The 22,116-nt window shown below is 43.6% G+C and overlaps 2 non-coding genes across 2 annotated transcripts; both read left to right on the plus strand.

The window, feature by feature from the left end:
* Window positions 1-1,853: 1,853 nt before the first annotated feature.
* Window positions 1,854-1,976, plus strand: LOC122678588. The gene has a single exon (XR_006336240.1). It is a non-coding gene; the product is annotated as a small nucleolar RNA SNORA26 (small nucleolar RNA).
* A 13,193-nt stretch (window positions 1,977-15,169) lies between these two features.
* Window positions 15,170-15,333, plus strand: LOC122678631. The gene has a single exon (XR_006336279.1). It is a non-coding gene; the product is annotated as a U1 spliceosomal RNA (small nuclear RNA).
* Window positions 15,334-22,116: the final 6,783 nt, after the last annotated feature.

Here is a 22,116-nt window from a genome sequence, read left to right on the forward strand (position 1 = left end):
ATATATTGTTTGTCCATCTCAGTGCTTTTGCTGCATCCTATTGTTATGTCATTTTCTTCTCTTTGCTGGGCAGCATGTTGTCTTCAGAATAAACTTAAGTCTGATATCCCTACTTTCTAAATTCTTCCTCTGGGTCTGGGTTGTTCTATTTGATTTTTTTAAAAATGTTAGTAAACACTGCATTTCATACTTTCACTTATGTATTTCACTGTAGCCTCACAAGAGCTCTTTCCAAGCTGTCAAAGTGAGTAAAAGAGTTTATGTGTATATCCTAGAAAACGTGGTGTGCTTGTGCCATCACTTCATTCTTGTCTGACTCTTTGCGATCCCAGGACGGTAGCCCGTCAGGCTCCTCTCTCTATGGGGATTCTGCTTGCAAGAATCCTGGAGTGGGTTGCCATGCCCACTTCCAGGGGATCTTCCTGACCCAGGGATCGATCCCGCATCTCCTGTGTCTCTTGCATTGCTGGCTGATTCTTTACCACTGAGCCACTGAATACATGGGGTACCTGTCTGTTTAGGAAAGATCTGACAGCCTCGTGCTATCCTTCTGTGTTCATTCAGTTCACCCACATATTGAACAGACCAGGGCTCCAGAGCAGTGTTGGTGGCACACACTTTGACCATCTCTTTGAGTTTTCCTCCTGCCATTGACCTGTGGTTGTATTCCAGATACAGACCATGGTTAAGTTCAAGGTCATAGATCGGGGATCATGATGATCCAAAGTGAACATAAGTATTGTGTTCAGTGACATAGAAGCTGAGTTTGAGGAAAGAGAGACAGGCAGCCCTGGGACAGGGATGGTCTGAACCAACTCTTCATTTCCCTAGCATCTCTTCCGACCTGGGTCTTGTGAGTCTGAGACTTGGGGAACCCCTATAGCATCTGTCTCTTCAGTTTAGCAGTTGGTATAACCTGGATGGAGGGTGAAATGGGTGTGACAACAGGTCACTGAGCATTTGTTCATGTTAAGGTAAAAGATACAGAACTGGAACAACTATTTATGAAAGCTTATCTTCCCCACACCCCCACACAATCCTCCAACTCAATGCTTAGTGATAATTGGTATGTGAGATGCAGCAAAGGCTTGAAGGGAATCTATTTTCCGGTTGCTGTGGGGCCTGACATTCTGTGGGAGAAAGAAAAATGTGTCAAATTTCTTCATTATAAATAGGATGAAACCAAAAAAGCTCACAGAAGGTACCTGACTTGAGGTCAAATGGGGATGAATTTTGCCATGCTAGCAGAAGTGTATAACAGGTACAGTTCATTGATACCGTGCCAGGCATTTCACACATATTATGATACTTTCCTTTATCGTAATCATTCAAGGTAACATCATTGTAGAAGAAGTACATTAAAAAATTTATTCAACCAAAGTTAAAATTAAAAAAATACCAAACATTTTATCAAGGCAAGTAAGCTATTGCTTTGTACTTTGTAGGTAGGAAAATTCTATTGTTTTTATCCTTCCTTTGTCCCATTTCATACTCCTCTGTTTCTCTGTGACCTGACTTTATTCCTAGAGCCCTACCTTTTGTCAACTGAACCATTTCTACACACTGAGCAATAGCAGAATTGAGGGCTGGGACCTTCTAAAGGCTCCCTGAGCGCTGACGTGTTTCAGGACACCAGACACCGTCTGGAGGCAAGAGCAGCCTGTCTGTCAGAACGTGTGTGTGCTAAGTTGCTTCGGCCGTGTCCGACTCTTTGTGATCCCATGGACTGTAGCCCTCCAGCCTCCTCTGCTCATGGAATTTCCCAGGCAAGAACACTGGAGTGGCTTGCCATTTCTTCCTCCAGGGAATCTTCCTGACCAGAGATCAAAACCATGTCTCCTTCACCCTTTCCATTGCCCTTTTAAGGCTGACGCAGTGCCTTAAGAGGCTAACACAAGAGGGTAAAGAAAGTCTCCATAAAACCCAGAGAAGAGATTTTTAGAACTCCTCTCTGGATCCTGTCTGGAGTCACACACAACTGAATCGGAAGATTTTAAGTCTTAGCACTTACTAGTATGTGTATAGTTAATACTGAAGTCATTACATTTAAACTTGACCTTCGATTTGAAAATAAAAAGAAAAACAAAAAACCATGTCTCTTGCATGTCCTACATTAGCAGGTGGGTTCTTTACCACTAGCGCCACCTGAGAATCCCATCTGTTAGAATGGGCAGCTGCTTTCCCAGCCCACTGAAGTTAGCAGGATGTCCCAGGACAGAAAGGGATCACTTCCCTTCAACTCAAGAATCGTTTCTATCAGTGACTGTGCTCTATCGGGCTGAACTCTCCTGAAATTGAATGCTCTTGCCAACTTTTAGGTTTCTTGTTAGGTGGCTTGGGTATTTATAATATTTTCTAATAAACATCATTGTTGAAGTTTGCATTTATAGCAATGCAATTTATTTTTTAGAAAGTGGCAGCTTGGAGAAGATTGGTCCCATCAATGAGCAAACAAGGGTGAATTTAGCTTTCACTCAAAACCAGACTGAGTTAAAAATTTGGCCTCTCACTTTCCTCAAGGTGGATGGTCACCTGCCACAGGCATGTGTCCCCAAGGACTTGTGTCTCTGCTGTAAACTGGACAAGAGTAAAATGGGGTCAGATGGGCCTAGTCCTTCATTTCTAGAGTCTCCCTATAGTTCTCTGCTTTAGTCACTGGATTGGAAACACCCCTGTGCTTCTCCTCTGTCCTACTTCTGTGTTTGGGTAAAAGATATACATCTCAGTGTGTTCTGTCCCCAAGCTGATCATTGTAAGAGTCACCCCGGAGAGTTAGCACCCAGACAAGTGCACAGTCCTCTCCTGAAGCAACTGTGGTTCAGCGAGTTGAGGCGGGACCTGGAATCTATTTCTTAGAGGTACTCAGGTGTGCACTTAGTTTTACCCACTAATTTCATTGACCTCCCTCATGATCCGAGGGGACGATTATTTCATTTATGGTACTTCTACTGTTCAAAATTGACTGGTGCCAAAAACAACTCTCTGCTGCTTTGCAGTTGAAGAAACTGAGGCACAGAGAGGGTCTCTAAAGGGCCAAGACCCCCTTGCTGTAAGTGCTGGAGCCACACCCGGGTAGCGTCCCTTCTACTCCGAAACCCCAGACCACATTTTCCAGTTCACTCTTGTGTCAGATTTTTCCAACAAGCTGTTTCCTTCAGTATACTGCATTTCTACTGAAAACTTCCCCAATGTATTAATAATTTCTCACTTGATACTGTTTATCACAACAGATATTTTTCAGAGAAGTCTATCATTACCCCGTGATGCATATTTGTGACTTTATTAAAAAGCTGAATATGGGTGTGGGTAACTTTTCTATCTTTCCTCTTTCATTCATCAGTTTGCGTTCTGTTTACTTACACCAGTATAGTGTCTTAATTACTGTAGTTTTAACCTGAGTTTTGAAATCTAGCAGAGTAAATCCTCAAACTTAATTCTGCATCTTGGCTAATTGAGATACTTTGATTTCCACTTACATGTTATAATTCGCCTGCAAAACTAGACCTCCCCCCAAATGCCAGCTGTAATACTATTCAGAAGAACAAGGATTTAACATTCTAAAAATATTGTTTTCCAATCTATTAATATAATGTATATTTCTGTTTATTTAGGTCTTCTTTAATTTCTCTTAGCAATAGATTTCAGGAGTCGTCAGTATCTGTATCCTTCAGCATTAAATGATCATGGATGTTTCTCTCTATTATGTTTTACTGAATTTCATTTCCTAATATTGCTGGTATGGAGAAACATGGTAGATTTTTATATGAGTCCTCTTGACTGCACCATTTAAAAATATACAACTAAATGCATTTTGATAGATGTATACACTATGGAAACCACAGCCAGAATCAAGATGCAGGGTGTTTCCATTGGTCACAACTTTCCTTGTTCCCCTTTGCAGTGCATCATGCCCTCAACTCTTAGCCCCAAGGAACCATTGCCAGTTTAGATGAATTTGCCTTTTTAACAAATTTATACACTGGAACAGTATACATACACGTTCTTGTCTGCAAATTAAGCACTCAACATATAGTTAAGAGATGATGTGTGTAAAGCCTCAAAATTGTAAATGCAGAAGAATATTATTACCATCTCTGCTTCAGAAATGAGTCCCATTATCCTGGCCCCTGATAAGAATGAAGATCTCTAATTTTCTCCAAACACCATTTATCCACCTTATTGCACACTTACTTGGAGGACATCCACGTGTGGGGGCTTCCACGTTTCAGGCTGGGGGTCTAGGGCAGAGCCTCAGGGTCTCATCATCCTCCTCCTGGAACTGGTGCTCCCAGCAGTATAGACCTCATCCTCCTCCTGGAATTGGTGCTCCTAGCAGTATAAGCCAACTGGATCCGTCGTGTGGATCTCCTCGGCAGGTGCACAAGTTCACTGTGGACTAAGTTCCTCTCCTGGTCCTTCCTGCTCAGTTCAGGTTGCTCCTTGAGAACTTTCATGATGCTGTGCATTCCTCACTTCCTATTGAACTTTCCAAGCTCAGCTTGCCCTTATCCTCACCTCCCTTGGCAAACAGCTCCTCGACCATTACCTTGCTTCTCTTGGGGTTTTCTCATCCTCCGAACCTGCTGATTTCCTTTCTTCCATCCCCTCTCTCCTCTCTGTGTTTCCAGTGTGTGGGCCCAGTTGAGGCTCCTATAGTAGACACACAGAGAAGGAACCAAGATCAGGTCTTGGCTGCAGATCCCAGTGCACGTTTAACATGCATCTCAGTCTCTTATGCACTCAGAAAAAACTCAGCAGGAAAGGAATTTGGAGAATTGGAATAACCTTCTCTTACGGATGGGGAAACTGAGGCCCAGAGAGATGTGGAGATTTTGCCTAAATTCCCACACCCTTAGGCAGCATAGCTGCCACACAAACCTTGACCACAAGTTTTTGTATCCAAAAGCACCAGGAACCCATGGCTAAATTTCAGGGGACATTTGATCAAACATACTTCTTATTTTCCTTCTTAAAATAAAAATACCTGATGGACATTTCCCCAAAAGAATTTCATGTCTTTTCAATAGTCCTGTATTTATAATTGGCATTTCTTTCTCCAGGGTATCTTCCTGACCCAGGGATTGAACGCAGGTCTACTGCATTGCAGGCAGATTCTTTACCATCTGAATCACCAGAAGCCCAAACTCCTCCCAGTAGTCCCATATTTATACTGTGTTTACCAACTTGGTGGACACAGTGGGACCAAGGAATGCATGAATGTTGAATATATCACAGTCTGTATTTTAAAATTAGATGTGCTTCTTTGTAAAACATCTGGCTCCTGTGCTAGAGGCCATGTTCCTGAGAGCCAGGCCTTCTCTGGGCCTTAGTCAACCCTCCACCCAAAGTCTCTTCAAAGCCTGCCACATAGAATATTCAGTAAATACTTGTCAAGCAGATCCATACTAGTTACCAGGAATCACTAACTCTTACTGAGGTCTTCTGGTCCCTACCCGATTTCCACCGATCCTACCCTGTGTCTATGTGAAAACAATGAAAGCACAGCCCTGGTGACAGAAGTCCAAGATGCAAATTCCCACTCCACCAAAATACCAAGTCTGCTTTGCATGGTGATTTCATTCCCCTCTATGAGCATATGGATCTCATGTATAATGGAGAAGAATGTATCATGTAAAATGGAGAAAGTAGTACTAACCTTGATGATTAACTGTGATATCACACAGGAGACAGGTCCCAATCCCTGGGTGCTGGCTGCACAGTATAGGAAATCTACACCAGAGACACTACAGGACCTGTTGTAAACTTGCGGATAAGACTCGAGAAACTGCATTTCAGACAAAAATTCCAGGGAGGTTCTCATGAAGGAAAAAGCCCCAACATTAAACAAATGGCCGAGAATGAAGACCTTGAAGTCCTAGCAGCAACAGGCATGACTCATCTTAAGTAAAACAAGTCCCTTGTCAAGGTGGCTTCTCAAGGGAAAATGTCTTCTTTATAGCATGGTGCCCAACCCTGCCCAACCCCACTCTTTTCCAGGACAGAACTGGGCAGCAGTGGCCAGTGGTACATGATGAGACCTCAGGAAGTGAGCATAACTGGAGACCTATCCTCAGGCTCCTCCATGTGCCAGCTTCACTCCAAACCCACAGGTAAACACAAAGCTGAGTGGGTCAGCCTGTGAAATGAAGTCTCATTTAGGATCCATCTCTTTTCTACCAGGGCATCCTCCTCCATTTCTCCTCTAGACCCTGCTCACAGAGTGAGGAAAAGGAAGGGCCCTAGCAGTGCCAAGTCCTTCCAAGTGCACCCCTCATCCTCCCCACCCTGGGCCTCGGGGCGGAGCAGGGTGTGAGCGAGTCAGTGATTACCTCTGTGCTCTCATCACATCCTTCTCAGTCCCTGCACCCTAGTTCCCTCGCAGCCCACTCTCAGACCCTTCCAGAATGCCAGGTGCCAACATTCACAGAACATCTTCCATCATCAAGAGTTATAACAGAATGTGGGGCTGTTTCTACACAGATCCTAACCCCATGAACGTGCCCTGTGTACCAACCCAATTCAAACTCTCCTTCTAACTCCTAGCTCCCTGGTCTCCACCTGGTGGAGAGGCACATCACACAGGTGAATGCTGGGATGCAGCCCAGTTCCAACAGAAGAGAACTGGGGTTCTCAGAAAAAGGCTGTCCTCAGTTAAAATGAGGCATTTGATGGAGTCTGTCATTAGCACCCCACCCACTGCTCTTTCCTGCATCTTTTGTTCTTTTCTTTGGAGTGTTTTTTCCAACTCTCTATTCAGCTGTCAGATTCCTACTTCAGTGCCATACAGACAAAGATAATGTCATACTAGAGATGGTTTTATGCAAACACAGGTGCAGTCATTTATGGAGGAGTAGATAATTGTGACTGAGATTGAACTGGCACTTCCAAATCAGGGTTGCAGGTAGAAGAGCTAAGAAAAGGCATTTTAAGGTCTGTTTGCAAATAACAGGACATAGAATCAGCCAATCTCCTTTGGAAAAGCAAATTCACCTGGATTACCTGCTGAAAGGACTGGAGATGGCAAGTATTCAAAACTTTAGCAACCAAAGGCAATGGCCTTGATGAGGCAAGGGATGGTTAGTTGAAACATTAAATAGCAGACATCAGTACAATCATTTTTGCTCCCAAAGACCACATCACAGATCTCTTTGGCAAAGTTGAGGGAGCTTTCTTCCTTCCATAATAAAAGTGATTTCAGGGAATTGTTGAGAACCAATCATTAACCACACAGGATGAGTTGACATGAGGTACTAACAGTTTAAACTTTATTTATTTATTATTTTTGGCTGTGCTGGGTCTTCATTGCTATGCAGGACCTTGCTCTAGTTGCAGCAAGTGGAGGTTACTCTCTAGTTATGGTGCACAGGCTTCTCATTGTGGTCCCTTCTTTTGTTATGGAGCCAGGACTCTAGAGCATATGAGCTTCACTAGCTGTGGTGAACGCATGGGCTTTGTTGCCCTGCAGCATGTGGAATCTTCCTGGTCCAGGTATCAAACTCATGTCCCCTCCATTGGCAGGCATATTCTTAATCACGGGGCCACCAGGGAAGTCCATGAGATACCCACTTTTACCTTAGGCCTTCTCTCTAAGGGTGGAGGAAGAGCATTGTTCCTTGTGAAGGAATGTTCAGTCAAGGGTCAGTGCAAGGAGAGGAATTAAGCTTAATTGAGCTCCTCCCTAGTACCCTCAAGTCAACTCAGGCAAAGGTCACACCTGTCTAAGGTCTAGACCGAGAGCCACAGCCTTCAGTTATTTTTCTAGACAATGGGAAACGCCTTACACCTACCAGTTGCCCAGGTAACTGGCCATGTATTACAACTCCCTTACACATACCCTGTATGGGAGGAGGCCACTGGGGCTTGCTTAGCATCACCTGTCCTGTGTTTGAAGCCAGTTTACTCTTCAAGCAAGCTCACCTAAACTTCTGGATGTCTGTGTGAGAGAGGATGGTGATCTTTGGGATTTTGCTGGCCGAGCCCCACCCCCAGTGTGGGCCCCACGAGTGACCAGGGTGCTCCATCCCCACCTCCTCCTATCCTGCTAGGTGGCTTGCAGGGGCTGACCTGCTAGAGGAACATCTTGGTGAAATCTGGAATCTGCCCCAGGGCCTAGAGGAGTCCATCTGCATTAACAACCACCCACAGGAGCACCTGGAACACAGGCTCAGCTCCTCAGGCCCACGGAAGCAGTAGGAGAGGCCCAGGGCCTCCTATTTCTGGTCTATTTAGCGAGAATATATTTCCTGGCTTCCATTTCACAGAGATTTTGTTGGTGTGGAGTCCTAGAGTCTGAATTTTTCACATAAACACAACCATATGTTTCTGATGTGGGTAAGCTGTAGATCACTGTTTAAGACCTATTGTTCTATAACACTGATTCAAACCCTATATAAGTTTGTTCTCTTTTAATTAAATATCTTTAATTAAAAAGTAGATTCGTTGAACCACAAATTAACATGAAGATCTTCAAACATTCCTTGGAAAATGTCCTTCGTTACATTCTTTTGCCTTCCAGAATTAAAATCAAGCACTCATTCCACAGTTAATTCCTAGTAACAGTTGAAAAATAAAATAAGCAACAACATGAACAAAAAAACTCACCACCCCTACCACCAATTACAAAACGATCCTTCAAGAGACTCAGCCCTGAGGAAGAGCAACATGCCCCCTTTTTGAAGTAGATGGAAAGACCTCAACTTCTGCTTTTTACACTTAGCTAATTATATATTTTCCATCAGCACCTCTGGCTGTCACTATAGAGGAACTCACTGGCAGAATCAGCAGAATGGGTGAAAAGTCAGCCAAGATATGAACTATTATTTTAAGATAAAGTAGTAAAATTGGAGTATCTTTTGCTCTGTGGTTATTCAAGCATCCCAGAAATTTTTCCTTCATCCCAGTGTTGCTGGGGACTCTAGGAATTGATAATATAATCAGTAATTAATGGAGGACTCAAGTAATGCTTTTAAAAAACTTCATTTTGTGGACAAAGATTTTACAAAAACAACAGCATATGAATCATGTAAATTTCAGACCTGGTCAGGATCAAATCACAAATTACTTTTGGGGAAAATTCCTAAAAGCTATTTTGTGTTTCACCCTTTGAAAGGTAGTGCTTCACCCTAATTTAAAAAAAAAAGTTGCAAAAAAGTGTATCTTTAAGATGGAGTATTCTACAATATTTAACTTTTCATAAATTATATTATTTCCCTCTACATGTTAGAACCCATTCTAAAACAAATGAAATCAACCTGTGTCATCACCAATGTCTTCCAATTTGCTGTAAATGAGAACCACGTTGGCGACAACTGTGCAGGAAATAGGGTGAGAGTCCTTGAGGGGAAAAAACAGAAAGGAAAAAAGACACTTAATGAAATGCTTCAAAGAAGTACCAGTATTGCTTGACCTGTCAGTAGACAACCTGCAGGTCCATACAGGGTTCATTATGTCCCCCATCTTATAACTTCTAAAGTGAATGTAACAGACACATTGAACTGATGTTCTATGTCTGCTCTAATAAGTGACCATGAGTTTAGCCTCTGAAAAGAACACACTTTTATTACCTTAAAAGAACACACTTTTATTATCTTCAATTTTGTAGGAGGCCAACAAAGTTCTCATTAGACTAAAATCAAAATGTCAACAGGACTGTCTTACCTTCTGAAGGCTTTAAGGGATAATATGTTTCCTTGTCAATTCTAAAGGAGGAGGAGGGGAAAACAGAGGCAGAGTAAGGAGGAAGATGACCAGAGCCTGAATGGCAAAGAAAGTTCTAGTCCTGGTCCCAGATTAGCAGCTGCTCTCTCTTGAACTTCTCCTGACCTCATGGTGGACAGTTACACATGCCCAACCACCTCTTTCATCCTCCAACCCCCTTGATTCCCATAAGAGCAGCCTCTTATCACATCCCCCTCCAGCCCCCTTCCATGCTCTGATTCTAGGGATTTTTTCTTTTTTGCCTAGGTCTCCTTAGAGCTAGCCACAGATTTCTCACCAGCACCCAAACCCTAGTCTGTGGCTCTGGAGAGTCCAAACCACAGAAATCTCCCAGGAGAAGAGGAAATGCAGGCCACATGTTCTCATGGGGTCACTCTGCAAAAATCTCAATCTGGCTGTTCAAAACATGCCAGGTTGATATTTGGGAAGATGCAAAAACTGTTTACAAAAAAAAAAACCAAACCAAAAAACCAACTCCTTTGTGCAGGTTATTGTTACGTGGAATAACTTATACTATAAAACCCTAAACCAGGTGATCAATTCTCATTCTAAAGTCACAGATAAGCCTTAATAAGGGAAAGCAGGCTGTGAGTACTAATTACAGGAAATGAACAAAATTGGGGCAGATCCCACAAAGGCCAGGTAGGAGAAGATTCTCAGGCCAATGGTTAAGCAACCTCCTGTATTAGTCAGCTCAGGCAAACCATACAAAATTACCATAGATTGGGTGGCTTACCTATCAGTCTGTTTTCACACATTCTGGAGGATGGTTGTCCAAGATAAAGACTCATGTCATGTTCATGTCATGTCATGTCAATTCAATTGATGATGCAAACACTCTTCCTGGCTTGCAAATGTTAGAGCAGATTTCTCACTGGGTCCTCTCCGGGCTTCTTCTCTGTGGTTGAGCTGGGGTAGGGCAGGAGCCCAAGCTCTCTGGTTTCTTTTCTCACAAGGACACTAATCCTATCAGATCAGGACCCCAAGGCTATGGCCTCATTTAAGCTTATGCAAGTGAAAGTTATATCCTTGAGTCCTGTCTGACTCTTTGCAAGCCCATGGACTGTAGCCTACCAGGATCCTCCGGCTATGGGATTTTCCAGGCAAGAGTACTGGAGTGGGTTGCCATTTCCTTCTCTAGGGGATCCTCCCGGCCCAGGAATCAAACCCAGATTCCCGCATTGTAGGCAGACGCTTTACCTCTGAACCACCTTAATTGCTTCCTTAACGATAGAAGGCAGGAGGAGAAGGGGACAACAGAAGACAAGATGGTTGGATGGCATCACCGACTCAACGGACATGAGTTTGAGCAATCTCCAGATGTGAAGGACAGGGAAGCCTGGCATGCTGAAGGCCACAGCAGTTGCAAAGAGGTGGACATGACTGAACAACATCTTCCTCAAAATGCTTTCTCCAAATACAGCCCCACAGGGATTAGGGGTCAACATATGAATTAGGTGGTGGTGGGTGCTGGTGGTGGTGATATACATTCAGTTCCTAACACCCTCCCCAGCCTTCTCCCCCCATGAAGGCATTTGCAGCTCTCAGCTCTAGTCCCTAGGAACTTCCCAGGCACTGGCTACTCAGATTCATCTCCCCATAGACTTTCTCCTTCTCTCTCTCTCTCTCTGACTCTACTGCCTGAGCTCAGGGCACAGCTGTTGACTGGCTGATTCTAAGAAGCCGTGGATTGACTTGCTTTCACCTGGATGAGTTTCAGAAGGGAGCAGAAATGTGGTCACTGAGGATTCTGGCTGCGGTGGCAGGCTAATGCTTCCCCAAAGATGTCCACATCTGAGTCCCTGGAATCTGTGATTATGTTACTTGACATGGCAAAAGAGACTTTGCAGTGTGATTAAATTAAAGATCTTGAGATGGGCACTGCATGGAATCACAAAGGTCATATAGAGGGAGGAAAGAGAGTTGGTGTCAGAATAATGTGTTGTGAGAATAACTTGATCAGTTGTAACTAGCGGCCCATGAAAGTAGAATCTGGGCATCTTTTAGAGGCTGGACAAGGTAAACGGATTCTCCCCTAGCATCTCCAAGAACCACCACAACCCAACTGTCACATTGATTTTAGCCCAGGGAGATGCATCTTGAACTTCTGACCTCCAGAATCATAAGATAAGAAATGTGTGTTGTTTTAAGGCACTAAATATGTAGTGACATGTAACAGTAGCAATAGGAAACTCCTACAGTGGACCTCGGTGAATAAAGAATATTTAAAACCACTTATGGTGGGAATCTGTTACCATAGCTTTAGACCAATTACTCTATCCCCAGAAATGGGAACTTTCAAGCTATTTAATTCTCAGTGAAGAAAATGTAAATAATACTGGATGAGGTACAACCATCCCCATATAAGAGGCTGAAACCTCGCTTGCACTCAGGGATAAACATCTAATATGCTCCAAGACAGGGTTGTGCATGCCTGGTCTATTTGACACAGGGTTGCACTGTGTCAAATGGGGCACTGAATTTATAATGTTCTTCACTGGGCTAGCTGCAGGGCTGTCCTTTGTTATATCTTGATCAACTACTATCTGAACCCCCCTTTCCCTTGATGAGGAATTTCCCATATTCTGCAACTTCTAAGGATCACACACTTAGTTTTCTGAGGGGCTAAGATGTGGATCAATTACCAGGAACTGGCCACTCCCTACAAGTAACAAATACTCCAGCATTTAATAGGAGGTGAGAGACACAGGAGTGGGCCCTGGGATAATTCTTTCTGGCCACTACAACAGAAGAATCCCCCCACCACAAGATCTTTAGTTGAACACCAACCAGGTGCAGCAGAATTCATGGAACCACGGGTGGTGTCTAGTGCCCAGGCCAAACAGGGTCAGCTGTGCAGTTAGAGGGTTTGTTACTGAGCAGAAGGCACCAGTGTCCTTTCCATTTGGTTTGTGTGCTGGCTTTCATCAGCCTTTTTTCTTCCTCCCAGTTTGTATAAATTCATTCTCCAGTTTTCTGGAGATTCTCTAAGGTATTACTAGCCCTGGATTTAAGTTTATCTCACATGAAAAGAGCCAGAATCTATTTCTGATATTGCAGAGATAGAAATGGGGGGGGGGAGAGGGAGGCAGAAAGCAAGATTCTTCGTGGAAGTTAACTGCATGCTGAGTTCCTTTGCTGTTCGCCCCAAGATTTTCCAGAAGTCACCTTCCCCCTTAAACCAAAGGCACCTCAAGGATCAAGTTACTCCATTTCCCCGTGCTCTCTGGTCGGAAAACACAAGTTGGCTGTCTTCTCCAGCCTCCCACTTCTCTGCCCTCAGGTCTAACCCAGTCTTCTGCAGTAAGAGAAAACAAATAGACAAACCTCACTCTCCAAGCAAACCTCACTCTCTCACGTCATCTTTCTTGCCCTTATTTTAGTCATCAGTTTCTATTTCAGAGTCCTCATTTCTTGTATTCTGTATGGTAAGCAAAGGAAAAGCATGGTCCTTGGGATATCTTCAGAATGAAACAGGAAGAATCTGCACAGAAAACAAGTCCACCGAGTAGCACTTTGAGATGTAACCCGAAATCCGTATGTTTACACACATGAAATATACATATGCTTTTATTTTGTCTCTGTATTTCTATTCACTGTTTTCAGTTCAGTTCAGTTCAGTTTCTCAGTCATGTCCGACTTTTTGCGACCCCATGAATTGCAGCACGCCAGGCCTCCCTGTCCATCACCCACTCCCGGAATTTACTCAAACTCATGTCCATCGAGTTGGTGATGCCATCTAGCCATCTCATCCTCTGTTGTCCCCTTCTCCTCCTGCCCCCAATCCCTCCCAGCATCAGAGTCTTTTCCAATGAGTCAACTCTTGGCATGAGGTGGCCAAAATACTGGAGTGTCAGCTTCAACATCAGTCCTTCCAATGAACACCCAGGACTGATCTCCCTTAGGATGGACTGGTTGGATCTCCTTGCAGTCCAAGGGACTCTCAAGAGTCTTCTCCAACACCACAGTTCAAAAGCATCAATTCTTTGGTGCTCAGCCTTCTTCACAGTCCAACTCTGACACCCATACATTACCACTGGAAAAACCATAGCCTTGACTAGACGGACCTTTGTTGGCAAAGTAATGTCTCTGCTATTTAATATGTTATCTAGGTTGGTCATAACTTTCCTTCCAAGGATTAAGTGTCTTTTAATTTCATGGCTGCAGTCACCATCTGCAGTGATTTTGCAGCCCCCAAAAATAAAGTCTGACACTGTTTCCACTGTTTCCCCATCTATTTCCCGTGAAGTGATGGGACCGAATGCCATGATCTTAGTTTTCTGAATGTTGAGCTTTAAGCCAACTTTTTCACTCTCCTCTCTCACTTTCATCAAGAGAATTTTTAGTTCTTCACTTTCTGCCATAAGGGTGGTGTCATCTGCATATCTGAGGTTATTGATATTTCTCCCGGCAATCTTGAGTCCAGCTTGTGCTTCTGCCAGCCCAGCGTTTCTCATGATGTACTCTGCATATAAGTTAAATAAGCAGGGTGACAATAGACAGCCTTGATGTATTCCTTTTCCTATTTGGAGCCAGTCTGTTGTTCCATGTCCAGTTCTAACTGTTGCTTCCTGACATGTTTTTACAACTTATTTATTACTTAAAAACTTTTGCATCAGTGTAACACACGATCCCTAAATTTCTCTCGTCGGCGTGCAATCCAGCCCGAAGGGTCAGACTCCGAGGAGGCTGGCAAAATCCGTCCGGATCTCCATGTATGTGTATGGCTGAATCCCTTCGCTATTCACCTGAAACTACCACAACATTGTTAACTGGCTATACCCAAATAAAAAATAAAAATTTTAAAGTGCAAAGAAATAAAAAAACCCATGTATGTCTCATTTAAACGGTGAAGGTTATATTGCTGAGTCGTGTTGGACTTTTTGCAAGCCCATAGATTGTAGCCTACCAGGATCCGCCGTCTATGGATTTTTTTCAGACAAGAGTATTGGAGTGGGTTAGCCATTTCTTCAGGGGACCCTCGCGACCTAGGACTCGAACCCGGGTTTCCCGGATTGTAAACTGACGCTTTACCGCCTGAGCCACCAAAGACGCCCCAGGTCTTTTCTATCGTTGTAAGTATGTCCATTGCTAACTTTGATGAAGTCATGACGTCACTTCCCGTCACAGGGGACTCGCCACTGGTCATCTCCACAGGGGTGGGTTGGGTTGAAGAAGAGGAGCCGCCTTAGAGGTCCCGAATGGGGTTGGTTTATGTAAATCTTGCAGCGAAGTGGTCCTGTTCCTAGCGAGCCACTTCCCTCGTTACGGAAATTTTCATGAGATTTTGTTGGATATGTTTTTTTAGAAGAGTTATTTGGAGGGACTGAGGGGTGTGGGAAAGGAGAGGGTGCGGAGGATAGTGGAAGAACTGCGGGGAAACGGCAAAGTCAGCGTGTGTGTACAGTGAACGTGTCTAAGGCTGTGCGGGGGGCAGGGGGAAGGTCAACTCATACTTACCTGGCAGAGGAGATACCATGATCAAGAAGGTGGTTCTCCCAGGGCGAGGCTCACCCATTGCAGTCCGGGTGTGCTGACCTCTGCGATTTCCTCAAATAGGGGAAACTCGACTGTATAATTTATGGTAGTGGGGGACTGCGTGCGCGCTTTCCCCTAATAACTAAGTAATAACTGCAGACTTAATCCATGTTTCCTTGGCAGTGATTAAGTTATTCAGTTGTATCTGACTCTTGTGGTTCCCACGGAGTGTAGTTTGCCAGGCTTCTCTGTGAGATTTTTTCAAGGCAAAAATACTGGAGTGGGTCACTATTTTTTTCCCCAGGGAATCTTCTTAACCTGGAAATCACACTCGGGTCTCCTCGCATCAGGTGGCCCAAGGACTGCAGTTTCAGCTTCAATACTGGTTCTTCCAATAAACACCGTGAACTGATCTTCTTTAGGATGAACTCGTTGGATCTCCTTGCAGTCCAAGGGACCCTCAAGAGTCTTCTCCAACATCACATTTCAAAAGCATCAATTCTTCAGTGCTCAGCTTTCTTTATAGTCCACCTCTCACATCCATACATGACCACTGGAAAAACCATAGCCTTGACTAGACAGACTTTTGCTGGCAAAATAATGTCTCTGCTGTTTAACATGCTATCTAGGTTGGTCATAACTCTCCTTCCAAGGAGTAAGTGTCTTTTTATTTCATGGCTGCAATCACCATCTGCAATGATTTTGGAACCCAGAGAAATAGCCACTGTTTCCACTGTTTCCCCATCTATTTGCCATGAAGTGATGGCACTGAATGCCATGATCTTAGTTTTCTGAATGTTGAGTTTTAAGCCAACTTTTTCACTCTCCTCTTTCACTTTCATCAAGAGAATTTTTACTTCTTCACTTTGTGCCATAAGGGTGGTGTCATCTGCATATCTGAGGTTATTGATATTTCTCCCTGCAATCTTGATTCTAGCTTGTGCTTCATCAAGTCCAGCGTTTCTCATGATGTACTCTGCATATAAGTTAAATAAGCAGGGTGACGATATACAGCTTTGATGGCCTCCTTTTCCTATTTGGAACCAGTCTGTTCCATGTCCAGTTCTAACTGTTACTTCCTGACCTGCATACAGGTTTCTCAAGAGGCAGGTCAGCCAATCTTTAAGAAATTGAATGAAGGGGTGTGATTACTTTTGAGACACCTCAGACAAAACTTCTACTGAGATACTTGCAGTCGTTGTTCACTCACTCAATGATGTCTGATTTCTTTGCAAGATGTTTGCTAGTCATGACACTTTGTGTGAAGTCTTTAGTTGTTGTTTGACAAATGCAGACCTTAAAAGATTTTAGTGGGAACCTGTGTTCTGTACCATGTAGAACTCTTTTAGAATCTTAATGGTTTTTTCACAAGTTGAGTTCAGAGGGTCCCCACACCCATATACAATTAGTAGAAACTAAGTTTACTGAACTGCTGAAACCACAAAGTCAGACTGGGGACATTAAACAGAGATTTTCAGGAGACTTGGTATCAGGTGAAGAAGGACAGGGAGTGATCCCTGAGAGATGGGAAACAATGGCTCCAGTGGCTCCAACTGATTGCGTGGAGAGTTCCCAAGCGAGGCACCAGGAGCAAACTGAAAACCAGCCCAGTGGACCTTGCTGAGTTGAGGACAAGTTCCTGGATGTCAAAGGAGCTAGAGTGCATAGGACAAAGTCCCAGGGAGGAGAGAGATGCTGAGGGTAGTCAGGAGAGCCCTGCAAAGGAGGCTCCTCCAGAGGGCAGCAAAGTACTGATCAGTGCAGCCCTGGGAGAAAACTCCCCAAAGTCAGGGGGAAATCTTCCACAGGCTCAGACAGAACAGAGAGCCTGGCACTCACAGTCATGCTTGCCCTCAACAGGTAGACTAGGAAATACTAATAATAACCTTGTAATTAAGGAGATCGTGGAGTGGAGTGCTCAAGGAAGTCTTAGCTCAGTAGCAGGAATTTCTTATCCCTAGACTGAGTGTTTAGCTGCTCCAGACCATTTAGCAAATCATAAAAGCAAGACCTGAGACCGTCAAACTGTTTACAAATAACTTAAGGGCAACCCTGAACAAAACTCAACATTTATAGGAACACAAAACTATCTAGCACCCAACAAGATAACATTTACAATGTCTGGCATTCCATCCGATTTGGAGGTATCCAAAGAGGAAGCGGAAATGACTCACAATGAAGGGACACATTGATCATTTATGAGTGACCGAGAGCTGACACAGATGTCAGAATAACCAGGGAAGGACATTTAAACTTTTGTTCCAACTATATTCCAGTCAAAGCTATGTTTTTTCCAGTGCTATGTGCTTAGTTGTGTCAGCTCTGCGGACCCCATGAACTGTATGTAGCCCTCCAGGCTCTTCTGTCCGTGGGGATTCTCCAGGCAAGAAAACTGGAGTGGGTTGCCATGCCCTCCTTCAGGGAATCTTCCCAACCCAGGGATCGAACCCATGTCTCCCGCATTGCAGGTGGAGTCAAAAATTTCAGCAAATAAGAAGATTGCCTCAAAATCACACAAAGAACATTGGGAAATGTAAAATGGCATCCATATTTTGAATTATTCTGAACAAAGCATTTGTAGACACATACACATGGAAAAAACTTCAATATTTTACCTAAGAAATTCAGGACATGAGATAGAAGTAGACAGGAAAGAAGAAATGAGAAATTGGAACTGGCAGAGATTAAAAAAAAATTGAAGGTAAGGAAAATTCTTTGGGAAAAAAAAGGCTAAATGACAAGGTACATAGAGAACATATTTATCTAAACTAATATGGGACACTACATTAAAAATGAAAGCATCAAACAGAATAGAAATGAACAAAAGATAGTGAGAAAGGATCGGAGGGAAAGTTATAGATACCTAGGGGAAACAGACCTGAAATGGTCAGTTCTAAGACCTATCCTAGTAGAGCTGAAAGACTTGCTTTCTAAAAGAAAACATGTCCTGAAGCTCCAGATCACCCTTTGTCCTCAGTGAAAAAAAAATCAATTTGCATTCTACATCTCAGCAGAACATACAATGTAAGACAATATTTACTTTTCAAAAATCAATAGAACTCATTGTGGATAAGTTCTTTTTATTGAGCCAAGGTGTCTGTACTGAATCAAAGCAACAGAAGAAATGTATTAGGTATATCAAACTTAAGAAGTCCTCAGACCATCATGAGAAATCTTTAAAGATGAACTCTACTCATCAAGAATTGACAGGAAACTGAGTTTTGTACATCTGGTCATCACTGAATATATGTGATTGTAGATTGATTAAGCCACTGTGTTGTGGGCCCTGCTCTGGGGGCAGCCTAGGTACACCCTCAAACTTCTGCAGGGAGGCTGCTAGTACTCCCAGAGTGGGACAGCCATCCTGTGCCACCAGGGGGTCGAAAGGACCCAGTGGGCCCCTCCTCCAGCTCCTACCTCTACCCTACCAACTAGCACATTAACAAAAAAAGGTAGGGAAAATATGGTATATAAAGGGCATACATTTGATTGGGTTGAAATAATGCAATAAGGTAATAATACTATCAGGTAGGTAAAGACAGAAGAAAAAAGCAAAGAATGTCCTCGATCATCACAGTAGTAAGTAGTTGAGGTTGATAGACAACATTTAAAACATATACTTCAAATATTAGACATGTGACAAAATACTAAAGGACTAGCGTGTCAAAAATGTTAGTGCACTAACTAGCTATCCAGGCCTTCCAAAATACCAAGCAAAACACACACACACACACAAATATGCATACACAAAGAAAATAAAATCACAGAGAAAGAAACACAGAAGATACCATCTACTACAAATGGTAAACATAGATGAAAAGATGCGAGAGGAGTTTAAGATACAAAACTGAATAGGAGAAACAAAGGGGCTTCCCTGGTAGCTCAGCTGGTAAAGAATCTGCCTGGGATTCAGGAGACCCCGGATCGATTCCTGGTTGTCGGATTCCCTGGAGAAGGGATGGGATACCCACTCCAGTATTCTCAGGCTTCCCTGGTGGAAGCCGCCTGCAATGGGGGACACCTGGTTTCGATCCCTGGGTTGGAAAGATCCCCTGAAGTAGAGCATGGCAACCCGCTCCAGTATTCTTGCCTGGAGAATCCCCATGGACACAGGAGCCAGGGGGGCTACAGTCCATGGGGGTGCAAAGAGTCGGACACGACTGAGCAATTAAGCACAGCATGGCACATGAGAAATAGAGTCTTTATATTAATAAAATCAATCATGTTAATAATGGACTGTAGGTGGGGGAGCGGTGGGAAGGAGGTTCAAGAAGGAGGGGACATATTTATACTTACGTTTGATTCCCACTGGTTTATGGCAGAAACCAGCACAACAGTGTAAAGCAGTTAGCCTCCAATTAAAAATAAATGTAAGAAAATAAGGGATTGTAACACTGAATTTTAAAAAAGCATGGGTCCACACTGAAACACAAAAATATTTTTAATAATATGTTAGGGGTAGGGATTGTCTTTTCCACAGCACAAAGCTGGCAATACCACAGATATGATAATTGACAAACATCAGGGATCAATAAAGGATGGTAAAATTTTTACAGAAAGAGCATCATAGAATATGATATTCATACACTCTCGAAATACCACTCATCAAATTACTCATTACAGACACAAAAGCCTGTCTTTTCAATGAACAGATCTTCTAAGCCTCTGCATAACAGTGTTCAATGCTAAAATAATGATAGTGGTGACAGGTAAAGTGGACACTCTTAGCCTCCAAACAGGCTGCACTAGGAAGCACACAGCATGTACTAGATGGTGTTCCTGGCAAAAAGGGTTCACCTGAATTTACTCATGAGGAAATGATCAGACAACTGCAAAATGGAGACCTTTGAGTAGACAGCTGACCTATCCTCTGCAAACAAGTCAATGTCACGAGCATCAAAGAAAACTGCAAGAAGCTGAGGAGATGTTTGAGGTTCCAAAGGACTAAAGAAATAAAGTAACATGATCTTTTTAGTCCTTTGGAGCCTAAAACATCTCTTTTCCTTTTTGCTGTCTTTTTGGTGCAAACATCGAATGTTTGAAGAAAGGCAGGCCAGTTGTCTGGTTCAAAGGTCTAAATTTTGCAGTTATCTGATATCTACCTCAATAGTAAACACAGGATAAACACTTTCAGCAAGAACAATGCATAGTAAATGCTGTCTGCTTTGAGCACAGTCCATCTGGTGGCAAAGAATGACCGGGATGATATGTTGTCTTCTTCCAGTTGATCCCATGCTGTTGTGTGGAGGATGAATATTTAGAGGCGCAAGAGTGAAGGTCTTTCCAACCTGTGTGTCCATCAAAGCACTGATCACATTACTGAGGATTACATTCCGAGGCTGATGACTGGGATGACTCCCATCAACTCTGTCCCTTGGGGTGTGGAGCGTGGTTGTCGGTTGGGATGCTCATTCTCAGGAAGGGATCCCTCCAGTGTTGCTGAGGTTTGAATTGAGTTGCTGTCGAAGATTTTTTTTTGCATCAAATGGAAAAGGTACATTTTATAGTGTGGTTTCTCAAATTGACAATATCTTTCCTTAGTTCCTAAAGTAATTGGTATCTGTGAAAGACAGAGAGAGGGAGAGAAGCAATGTGAGTGTTTGTTAGGTCCTGCTGAGACTGGAGGGTTGGCCACATGGTGACTGGGGCCAGGGGCAGATAGAGCTGTTGACAGGACGAGCTGAAGGGAGAGCACAGGCTGGCTGGAGAGGAAAGTGAGATCCATGATTTACAAGGAATACCTCCCTAAACTTTCCTCTAGCCTGCGGTGCAGCATCGAAGGACCCCTCCTCACCCCACCTGAGCTTGGTGATGTCTCAGCTCAGAGCTGCTTCAGAGCCTTAACTGGATCCCCACCGCTCAATCCTCAACAGTCCTTTCACTCCTGAATCCCCTTCATCTGTACGCTTTCCCACACATTCAGGGATGGACGTGCTGAGCATCCCTCGTACACAGCTGGAAATAGACTGCTATGGGAGCAGAGGATCCTCATTGAGAAAGAACCCTCTTCTACCTCTTCATCCCTGCCCTCTGAGGAGGAGAAGCAGGCTACCGGAGAGTCCTGGATGTGAGCACCAAAAGGGACCTCAGAATGTATGCAAGTCCAGTTCCATAATTTACAGGGGATGAGCTATGTTTCCAAGGTCTAAGGACTATCCAAAACCACATGACTTGTTACTGACAACCCAGGCCACAGGCCCTTCCTATACATTTGCGGGAAGGTAGAGGAGAAGAGGAAAGCTCCCATCTGGAGGAGTCAACAGTTAATGGAGCGTGTTTGGCTATCCTCCTAGACAGGAATAAGGCGTTCCAGGGAAATCCTGCTCCAAAGAGACTGAGGAAAGAATGGAAAGGGGGGAAACTCAAAATAAAATGAGCAAAAAGAGAGCAGCGAGTGGAACTGTGTCTCAACCCATTTGCATCCTGTGGACACCAAAATGCTATGAAGGTGATTTCATGCTGGATCTACCTTAAGGCATTTCTAGGAATATCCTTGACCTCTACACAAATCAAACTCTGAAGTGAAAGAGCATTCACTTTAGTTATAGTAAATTCTCATCACCTTTTTCCCAAGCTTTTCTCTAAGAAAGAGTCTCTCCTAGTATTTTATGCTAGTGTACAGAAAAACACCTACTTCTGCTTTCTTGACTAGGCCACAGCCTTTGACAGTGAGGATCACAGCAAAGTATGGAAAATTCTTAAAGAGATGGGAATACCAGACCACCTTAGCTGCCTGCTGAGAAAACTGTATGCAGCTCAAGAAGCATCATTAGACTGGACATGGAACACAGAATGGTTCCAAATTGAGAAAGGAGGATGTCAAGGCTGTATATTGTCATATTGATCATTTAACTTAAATCCAGAGTACATCATGTGAAATGCTGGGCTGGATGAAGCACAGCTGGAATCAAGATTGCCAGA

This window comes from Cervus elaphus, chromosome 20, assembly GCF_910594005.1.
Source record: "Cervus elaphus chromosome 20, mCerEla1.1, whole genome shotgun sequence".
NCBI classification, from domain to species: Eukaryota; Metazoa; Chordata; class Mammalia; order Artiodactyla; family Cervidae; genus Cervus; species Cervus elaphus.